Source organism: Gorilla gorilla, chromosome 14 (genome assembly GCF_029281585.2).
Source record: "Gorilla gorilla gorilla isolate KB3781 chromosome 14, NHGRI_mGorGor1-v2.1_pri, whole genome shotgun sequence".
Classification (NCBI taxonomy): domain Eukaryota; kingdom Metazoa; phylum Chordata; class Mammalia; order Primates; family Hominidae; genus Gorilla; species Gorilla gorilla.
In genome coordinates, this window is record NC_073238.2 from 107,879,232 (window position 1) to 107,889,870 (window position 10,639).

Here is a 10,639-nt window from a genome sequence, read left to right on the forward strand (position 1 = left end):
CCTGCCTTGGCCTCCCAAAGTACTGAGATTACAATCATAAGCCACCATATCCAGCTAAAAACTATTTTGGGGATGATATCAATTTTTCAAATAACACAAATCAAATTGTATCAAAATAATTGAAAAATGCAAAATATCTATATTAGGACTGTTTTACTTGCAAAAGACAGAACTCTAACTTTACCTTTCATATTTAAGAAAAATTATTTGTTTTAAAGGTAATGTAATAACCTGAAGGGCAAGGAAATATACATTCCCTCGAGAACAACCAGAATGGGATTCTTGAATGCCACCAGGACTTTTTCTCCAGCTTTTTCAGGTACTTGTCTGCTTTTTCCACCCAGGAAAAGCAGGGTTACCAGTGTGTCTCAAGTGTCACGTCTGTAATAGTTTCCTAGGGCGACTATAACAATGTACCACAAACCAGAGAGCTTTTTAAGAAAGAATTTTATTGTCTCGCCGTTCTGGAGGCCAGAAGTCTGAGATCAATGTGTTGGCAGGGCCATGCTCCCTCTGAAGGCACTGGGGAAGGATCTATTTCTGGCCTGTCTCTCTGAGCTTCTGATAGTTCCTTGGCTTGTTGCAACATAAATAACTCCATTCCTCACATGGTAAGGCATTTTCTGTGTCCAAATTTCCCCTTTATATTAAAAAAATTTTTTTCACTGAAACCTCAGGCTTTGTTGAATTCCGTTGTTTTTTTCTCTTAGTTTTACTGTAATATAATTGACAAAAATTATGTATACATATTTAAGATATACGATGTAATGTCTTGAACAGACATACACACTGTGAAGTGATTACCATAATCCATCTAATTGGCATATCTACCACCTCATATAGTTACCATTTTGTGTGTGTGTGGTGGTAATACTTAAGATCTATTCTCTTAGCAAACTTCAAATATACAGCAAATTCTTAACAACTATAGTCAACGTGTGTACATGAGGTCTCCAGAACTTATTTATCTTATAACTGCAAAATGTTTGACCAACATTTCCTTATTTTTCTCACCCCTCACCCCTGGTAACCAACGTTTTTCTCCTTGTTTACATGAGTTTGACTTTTTTAGATATCGCATAAAAATGGGATCATGCAATATTTGTCTGTTTGTATTTGGCTTATTTCACTTAGTTAACATAACATCTTCTAGATTCATCTGTGTCATCACAAATGGCAGGATTTCCTCCTTTTATAAGGCTGAATAGTGAGTGCTCCATTGCATATCTACAGTGGTGCATCATTTAATGACGGGGAGCTTTCCAAAAAATGCATGTTTACGTGTCTTCATCATTGTGTGAACATGATAGAGTAGACCTCCACAACCAGATGGTATAGCATACTACACACCTAGGCTATGCGGTATAGCCTCTTGTTCTTAGGCTACAGACCTATACAGCATGTTACAGTACTGAAATAGTGTAGGCAATTGTAAAACAATGGTATTTGTGTATATAACATAATTAAACATAGAAAAGGCACAGTACAAATACAGCATAAAACATTAAAAAGGGCCCACTTGTGTAGGGCACGGGCCATGAATGTAGCTTGCAAGACTGGAAGTTGCTCTGGGTGAGTCAGTGACTGAGTGGCGAGTGAATGTAAAGGCCTAGGATATTACAGTTTATTTTTTTTTAATTTCTTCTTTCAATAATAAATTAAACTTAGCTATTATTATTCAACAATAATTAACCTTAGTATAACTTTATTCTTATAATGAACTTCTTTTCATTATAAACTTTTTAGATATTATTTGACTTTTCAGCACTTTGTAACAACAGCTTAAAATACAAACACATTGAATAGCTGTACAAAAATATTTTCTTTCTCTATATCCTTTTTTATTTTACAATTTTTAGTTTTTAAATTTTTTACTTTTTAAACTTTCTTGTTAAAAACTAAGACACAAACACACACATCAGCTTAGGCCTACACAGGATGAGTATCATCAAGATATCACCGGGTGATGGAAATATTTTGGCTCCATAGATTATAATCTTTCTGGACTATCTTTGTATCTGCAGTCTATCACTGACAGAAACACTGGTGTGCAGTGCATGACTGTATATGCGAAAATTTTGTGTGTATTCATCACTCAGTGGATACTTAGTTGTTTCTATATTTTTACTACTGTGAATAATGCTGAAATGAGCATAAGAGTGCAGATATCTCTTCAAGATACTGGTTTTATCTCCTTTGAGTAAATATTCATTAGTGGGATTGCTGGATTATTATATTTTTTAATTTTTGAGGAAACATCATAGAATTTTCATAATAGTTGTACCAATCTACACTCCCACCAAAAACATATAGGGTTTCCCTTTTCTCCATATCCTCACCGTTACTCGTTGTCTTTTGACTTTTTGATAATAGCCATGCAAACAGATGTGGGGTAGTATCATATTGTGAGTTTAATTTGCATTTTCATTATGATTAGCAATATTGAGCACATTTTCATGTATCTATTGGCCACTCGTATGCATTCATTTGAGAAATGTCTGTTCAGATTTGTGCCCATTTTTAAGTGGGTTATCTTGTTTATGTTTTTGAGTTCTATGAGTTCCTAATATATTTTTGATATTAACTGCTGGTTAGATGTGTGATTTGTAAATATACTTTCCCATTTCATAGATTACCTTTTAATTTGTTGATTGTTTCCTTTGTTGTGCCAAATCTTTTTAGTTTCATGTAGTTTATTTATTTATGAGTTTCTTATATATTTTGGGTATCAATTCCTTTTTAGATACATGATTTGTAAATTTTTTTTCCATTTCATAGGTTGCCTTTAAGTAATTTCTTGACTGTTTCCTTTGCTGTGCAAAATCTTTTCAGTTTGATTTATTTATTTATGTATTACCTGTACTTTGGCTTCATTTCCAAAATATAATTGCCAAGTCCAATGTCATGAAGTTTCTCCTCTGTTTTCTTCTAGGAGTTTTATGTTTTCAGGTCTTACACTTAAATCTTTAATCCATTATGAGTTGACTTTTGCATATAGTGTAAGCAAAGATCAATTTCATCAAATTTCCCCTTTTCATAAGGACACAAGCAACGTGGAATTAACAATCAACCCTACTCCAATATGACCTCATCTCAACATGAATAATTACATCTGCACTATTTAAAGGAAAGTCAAATTCAAACATACTGGGCATTATGATTTCAGCACAAGAATCTGGAGGGGACAAAATTCAACCCATTACAATATCTTATACCTTCACCCACTCTATAAATTGATGCCCTCAGGCCTCCATATTCCAGAAGATTAACTGTAAGTCCAAGGGAGAAAAGAAAGCAAACTACAGTCTGATTTTACATCAAGTACTAACCCTTCACCCAATCAAAGGTGACCCAGCAGAGTCTCATTTTACTTAAGTGGAAGAAGTCTTGATGGAGCCTTCCTCCGTGATGTGGATGAAGTAAAAGGCAGAAAATGATATTGAGAAGACAACATCTACTGCAAGAGTTGTGTAAATACTATATATTTTAAAGTGAATAGCTCCATGTGACTATGATAGATTGTATTTTCCACAGATAGCCACACAAATATACATACATATATACAATATATGTAATATTGCTATACATTATATATAAATTATAGAACTAATATGTTACACACATATTTATGTGTGTTTAAGTGTGTGTATGTGTATATATATATTTATATATGTATATATATTTATATGTATATATATTTATATATGTATATATATTTATATATGTATATATATATATTTATATATATATAAAATCCCATTTCACATGCCATTCTTATTATAAGATTGGCATTTTTTCCCACTGAGAGTTAAGGGCTATGTTCCCTCCCCTTAAATCTGGGCAGATATTTGTAACTGTCTCGACCAATAATATACCATGGAAGTATTGCCATGTGTCTTCTGAGGCTAGGTAATTAAATGCAATATAGCTTCTGCCTGGCTTTGTCTATCTCTTTCTCTCTTGGGATGCTGGGACCCAGAGACCATGTTATAAGGAAGCATAGGCCACATGGAGGTGTCCAGGCAACAGCTCCAGCTAAGGTCTCAGTGGAAAGCTAGCATCAACAGCTGGACCAGGAATAAATGAGCCTTCAGGTGTTTCCATCTTCCAGCCTTCCAGACCCTAACTGAGTTCCTAGACAATGTGAAATGTGAGATATCAGTGCCCACTGTGCCTTGTCAAATTCCCAACTCACACCAACCTTGAGAGATAATAATGATTGATGTTTTTAGCCATTGCTTTGGCTGAATTCTATCTCCCCCTAATTTATATGTATCCCCTGCTATCTCGGAATGTGACTGTATTTGAAGATAGGACCTTTAAAGAGGTGATTAAGTTATAATGAGGCCAGTAAACTGAGTCCTAAACCAACCTGAGTGATGCCCTTTTAAAAAGAGAGAGGCACATCAGGAGTGCTCATACACAGAGGCAAAGCCACGTGAGGACACAGAAAAAAAGGTGACACCTGAAAGCCAAGAAGAGAAGTCTCAGGAGAGGCCAAACCTGCCAACACCCTCAGGTTGGACTTCCAGAACTGTCATAAAATACATTTCTGCTGTTTAAGCCACCCAGTGGCTTGTATTTTGGTATGCAGCCCTAGTAAACTAATACAGCCAGATAACTAATACAATGATATTCAACTAGAGTAGTATGTATGAAATTAAACAAGACCACTTGACCTTTAAAAGCTTACAATAAAAATAGTCTTGATGCCAACAGTTAACTTATAAATATTACAAGTAACATATGAACAAACATATAAACATGTAATACAATTATTTACATTACACGCATGCTTTAGGGAAAATAAATTAGAAATTCAGGTTCTTTAATAGATAAAGCACCATAAATTATGCCATAAGAATATTCTCAGTAATAAATATTCCTATCACCATTTTTACTTAATGAATATTATAGAGTTTATGTCTTGTTTTGATGTAGAAATATAATTCTGAAAATACTTCCACTTTAAATACATGTGTAGCAATTATCCAAGAATAATTCATAATATGCATAAATAATGAGGTACCTTCTGCAGTATCACTTCAAATGATGTAATCTTCCTGTGGGATATAACACTGAAGGTAGGCAATTCTGATATGCGGAGTTCAGGTTTAGACTTGCCAGATTCAGAAATGGTGTCTGAAAAATTTTTGTTGAGAATTCCATGAATCCAAGAAAGCAGAGAACAGGGAATCCATTGTTAGTCTAAAGAAATGACATCTACCAATCATTGAGCACGATTTTGGAAACATAATTTATATGTTTTATATAATGGTTATTGCATATACGATAGTCTACAATTTACAATAGTTATTTCCACTTTACAAAGGAAGATATTAGGTCAGAAAGATTAAGTAACTTGTGCAAAGCCACACAATTAGGAACTGCTGAAACTATTACCATCATTATAATTCACAGCAGCAGCAGCCAGAATGAGTCCAAAATCATGCATTTTTTACTTAAATACGAGCCAGTTAACTATACATTTTCCCATAACCGATGGTATGCATGGGGCCTTTATTTATCATATATATATATATATATATATTCCAATTATTAAAGAGTATAGCCCACAAAATTGTATGTCACATAAATATTCATTGCTATTATTGGAAGAATAATTGTCTTAGTCCATCTGGGCTACTATAACAAGTACCTTTATAAGAATAGAAATTTATTTCTTAACAGTTCTCGAGGCTGGGAAGTCCAAAATCAAGGCACTAGCAGATTCAGTGTTTGGTGAGGACCTATTCCTCAGAAATGGCACCTTCTATTGTCCTCACATGGTGGAAGGGGTGAGGCAACTCCCTTCAACCTCTCATGTAAGGACACTAATCCCATTCATGAGGGCAGAGACTTCATAACTTAATTACTTTTTTAAAGGCCCTTCCTCTTAATAATATCACATTGGGTATTAGGTTTCAATAGATGAATTTTGCTGGGAGACGAACATTCAGACAATAACAAATAATTTTAAGTACATGTCCAAGACAGATTACTAGAATTATCTTGAGGCATGCAGGGAAGCATGATAGGTTAAAGTGACTACTGATTTTTTTAGCCCAGCACACCTACTCCTCCCCCTGTTCTTCAGATAAAAACCCAAGCTTCAGGCCTTAAAGATAGAGTGACCCAAGCAAGACTAATCTGTTATTTTCTCCCAGGAAATTTAATTTTAATATTATCTCATGTCATCTGAAAGCAAGTCCTAAAAAAGAAAAAGTTATAAATACTTGTTCTGAGATCCTCAAAACTGCAATTGTCCTGTATACCTTGAGACTCGTTTGTTCATCTCTTTGTTCAATTTTGGTGAGCCACCAGTCAATCACTTTTATGAGAAGCTTATTAGAGTAAGTTTCTGATATTTTTGTCCTAAAAAATAGTAAATGGAAATTGGGAACAGGGATTGAGTTACAGACACCAAAAACAGAGAAATGTGCCGAATTTGGATCTGGTCATCAGGCCAAAATTATAAGACTTTTATAGACATTGTAAAACAGCAAAGAAGCTGCCCATGCTTCTCAGTGATGAAAGCTGCCCTCAGGTTATCTGTAGGCTGCTGGGGTTGGGTGCAGATCTGGGGGGATGTGTAGCTTCTGACATAAATTTAAAAAGAAGGAAAAACACCAGAACCATGAATATGATGGCTGATGTATTAGTTCGTTTTCACGCACTGATAAAGACATACCCAAGACTGAGTAATTTATAGAGAAAAGGAAGTTTAATGGGCTCACAGTTCCACATGGCTGGGGAGCCCTCACAATCATAGTGGAAGGCAAAAGGCATGTCTTACATGGCAGCAGGAAAAGAGAGAGAATGAGAGCCAGATGAAAAAGGAAAACCCTTATAAAACCATCAGATATCATGAGACTTATTCACTCCCAGGAGAACAGTACTGGGGGAAGCCCACCCCCATGATTCAATTATCTCCCACTGGGTCCCTCCCACAACATATAGGAATTATGGGAGCTACAATTCAAGATAAGATTTGGATGGGGACACAGTAAAACCATATCAGTTGATTTTGATAGCATTTGATATCTTTGAGTGATATGCTATATAAAAATCTTGCCTTAAGATTTAGAATAAAACTCAGGATCATTTTGTTGTGAATTGAAACAATAGAGATTAGTCTCTTGAAACAAAATTTGAAGACTAGTTCTGCTGCATTGCAACACCTCTGTCAGTGAAACCTCATCCCCTTTGAGTAAAGAAATTGCCTCACAGTCAGAGCCTATAAGAGTGTCCATAAACCATTAGCATTCCTCAGCTTCTAACACATGAAATTGAAGCACAATTTAGTAAAATGTTGTAGCCAAAGATCAAATACCTCCATCCCAGCGTACTCAGTTTCCGGTAATTTGTCTTTTCCATTACAAGAAGAATAGCCTTCCATATATTTCATGCCACTTGATCCAGAACATCAGCCTGTGTCTCAGGTGGCTTGACTATATGCTTGGAGCAACAGAAGTTCTTTCATATTCCATTTGCAGACCCTGTGTATTGCCCTCTCCAGGAACAAAGTCAGTAGTTTGGGAATTTGGTGTCTGACATAGGGGCCATAAAAATCATCTTTAGAAGTCCTCCTATCTCAGTATCCTCATAGGTATGCTAAAGAATTGAGCACTTCAGCTAATAAGGCTTCATTGAATCTCTCCTCAATCCTGAACTTCTGCCAAGCATTCTTTCTGCATTGGGGTTTTATGTATTTTGTAGAATCCCTTCCAATGCAACTGTATCATAGTCAATGGATAATCTTCAAATACAGACAGACGTTTAAGATACTGCTCCTACCCTTGCACACCAGTGCCTCAATAGGGTTATAATCATATAACCATGGAAGTATGGGCTGCACAAGAATTATTGATTTCCTGGTTATCTTGAGTGAAGACTCAAAATATATTTGCCCTGGGCATGCATCTTTAATCAACTAGAACCTGCCTCTAATTGGCCACATCTGTGGCTGACAGGTCATTCAGTATCCCCATCCACTCCTTTACATCAAATGATATTTCTAAATCCTTAGATAATACCCATAATCATTGTTAAACATTATTGTTGTTTCTTACACTACACAGGCTGTGATCACAGATGAGCACAATCATTGACGTCATAGTTCCTTTTGCTATACTAAGTCTCAGCAAGCCTTGGTCCTCCACCATTATCTTACCCTGATGCACTTGGCACTCTACAGAGATCTTGCACACAGTTCTACTTTCTCCTTAACCTATGCTTAACCACAGAAAAGAACCTCAGGTCTTCACAGCAGAAGCCCTGACTCCTCCTAGGGAACTATATATGACAGCAGAACTAGGTTTCTAGCACTTACAGAAATTCTATGTTGATACATCACACAACCTACCCGGTATGCTTTCTAATACTTCTTCCTTCCATTAAGCGTTCTTTGGCATGTCTGTTCCCAAAAGTTAAATATTTCTGCCTTTGTGCAGTCCATTGTGTATATCTTTGCTAAAAGAAATCTTTTCATATCATGTAAATTCTTTGTATACATGCCTTCTCCTTCTAGGCCAGAATTATGTTGTGTGCTAGCCCTTTCCTTAATGGTCTATGTTATTAATAGATCTTGTGACCTAGCACATATTAAACAAAAGTCTTCTCATTAAATAAATTAATAAATACATATCCTAATCACTTCACTTAAAGAATAGGCAGGATTTTATCCTAATGGTTTCTGAAACTGTCAAGAGGAACTGCTCTCTCTTTTCGTTTTTCGCAAATGAAGTGTGCATTTTGTTTCTCCCACAATAAAATGAGACTGGGCAGGAAAAAGATCAGTAAGAGAAAGTCAGCATAGAACCTGAAAAGCCTGACCAGGGAGAGGTGGTTTTTCCCCCTTCTGCGAATGTGTTGGAATGAATAATGAATCAGAAATCAGAACATCAAAATTCTTATTTGAGTTTTACAAAAATGTCAAATTCGTTTCCACTCCCTTCTCCAGAAAGTGGAAATCAAACTTGTCCTTTAGCCTTCAGATTGAGGGTCTTTCAGATTAAACCTGTTTTTGTGGAGAAAATATATTAATTTTTTTTATTTTGAAAAATTTCAAACTTATTTTATTATACCTCAAGTAAAGATTTGAAATACATGTTAAACCTCATTGAGTAACTCAAATTGGGGAGCAAATGCCTTAGTAAAATTAAATAAACAGTTCTCTTGAGGAAATGTTCGTACTTATTTATAATATGTCATTTACATTTTCTAATTGGTTATCTTAGTATTCTAAAAGTAAATTTTAGAAAATTTTCTTATTTGAACTTTAATTTGCAAACGATTGTGTCCTTTAGCATATTTGGATACAATTTGCATTAACAGTATAATTATAATTATCTGCTTTCCCCAAAAGATTAGAAAGGAAAACTACTAATTAATCTCATTTACATGTGGATAAGGTTAATTGCTAAAACCAATTTTTATTTTCTCTAGGTAAGCTGTAATAAATGTTGTCATGCTATTAAGATATGACATAGATATTATACTATGTATCAAATTGAATAATAATTATATTTATGTAGTATCTTTCACTACTTGTTTTCAAAGATAATTTTCTGCTTATTAAAGAACACATTATCAAATTAAAGGGCTGCTTTCTTCCTGCCAGAAAGATACAATCTAGCCTTTCTACACCAGTGTTCCCTTATCTTCTGTACCTTACTTTCATGGTATTTATCTTTCTCTATACAAATATAAATACAAATCAAATCTCTTGTATTGGTAAAATATAAAATAAATATTAATTTGTATCAATATAAAACAAATATTTAAAATATAAGTATACAAGTTAAAAATTATTATGTATTCATATTTGTAAGGCTGTTTTTATTTGTTCAGTTATTGAATACTTTCCCCTTGATCTAGGTTCCTGTTCTCTACTAAGTGGTTATTTCCTTAATTGATCCTCTTCTCCCAATGTTCAGGCATCTTTTTTATTTTCAGGCTATTTTAAATAATTCCCAATAAGTACTTACTAAAGTCATTCGTGTGGCCTTCTACTGTGGCTCTACATGTTCCAGAGATGTCTTCCTAAAACATAAATTTAATCATGTAACTTTATTGGATAAAATCCTTCAAAGTCTCTGTTCTAGAAGATAGCCCAACTCCCTGGCTAGCATATAAATCCTTAACGATTTCCTTTTGCCTATATGTCTATGCTCAGCTCCAGCTATAATCCAGAATAGCCTGGGTTCCAAGAAAATCAAGTTACTCAGAATTCCTGGAACCCAGGAAACATTTCACACCTCAAGGCCAGTTGCTCCTGAAATTAGTGAAACAGAAGCATCCAGCTGCTCACTATGAAAACTGAAAGTTTCTGGGTGCTTTGGAAGGTTCCAGGAATAAACAGGAAGTCAGGTTGCAATTAAAAAATATTTCTTTGGAAGCATTTCTGTTAAATTGCCTAAAGGGATTTCAGAAGAAAGGAATTTAAAATTTCAGAGACTCCAATTTTTTTTGTAATATGTATTCTCATTTTTAAAATATACTCATTTATATATTAATTTTGAATTTATGAACTTGTATTATTTTTTCCAGAAAGGGTCCCTGGATCCATCCCTTTTCAAAACTCTATATCTTTGCCCATGATTTTTTCGTCTTAGTTTACTTCCCTTTTTTTCAATTG

The 10,639-nt window shown here is 34.7% G+C and overlaps 1 long non-coding RNA gene across 1 annotated transcript; it reads right to left on the reverse strand.

Moving 5' to 3' along the window:
* Positions 1 to 461: 461 nt before the first annotated feature.
* On the reverse strand, positions 462 to 10,062 carry LOC109029401 (uncharacterized). Its single transcript, XR_002008458.3, has 3 exons — positions 9,990 to 10,062; positions 5,030 to 5,142; positions 462 to 715 (listed from the first exon to the last, which is right to left on the reverse strand). It is a non-coding gene; the product is annotated as an uncharacterized lncRNA (long non-coding RNA).
* Between the last annotated feature and the right edge of the window lie 577 nt (positions 10,063 to 10,639).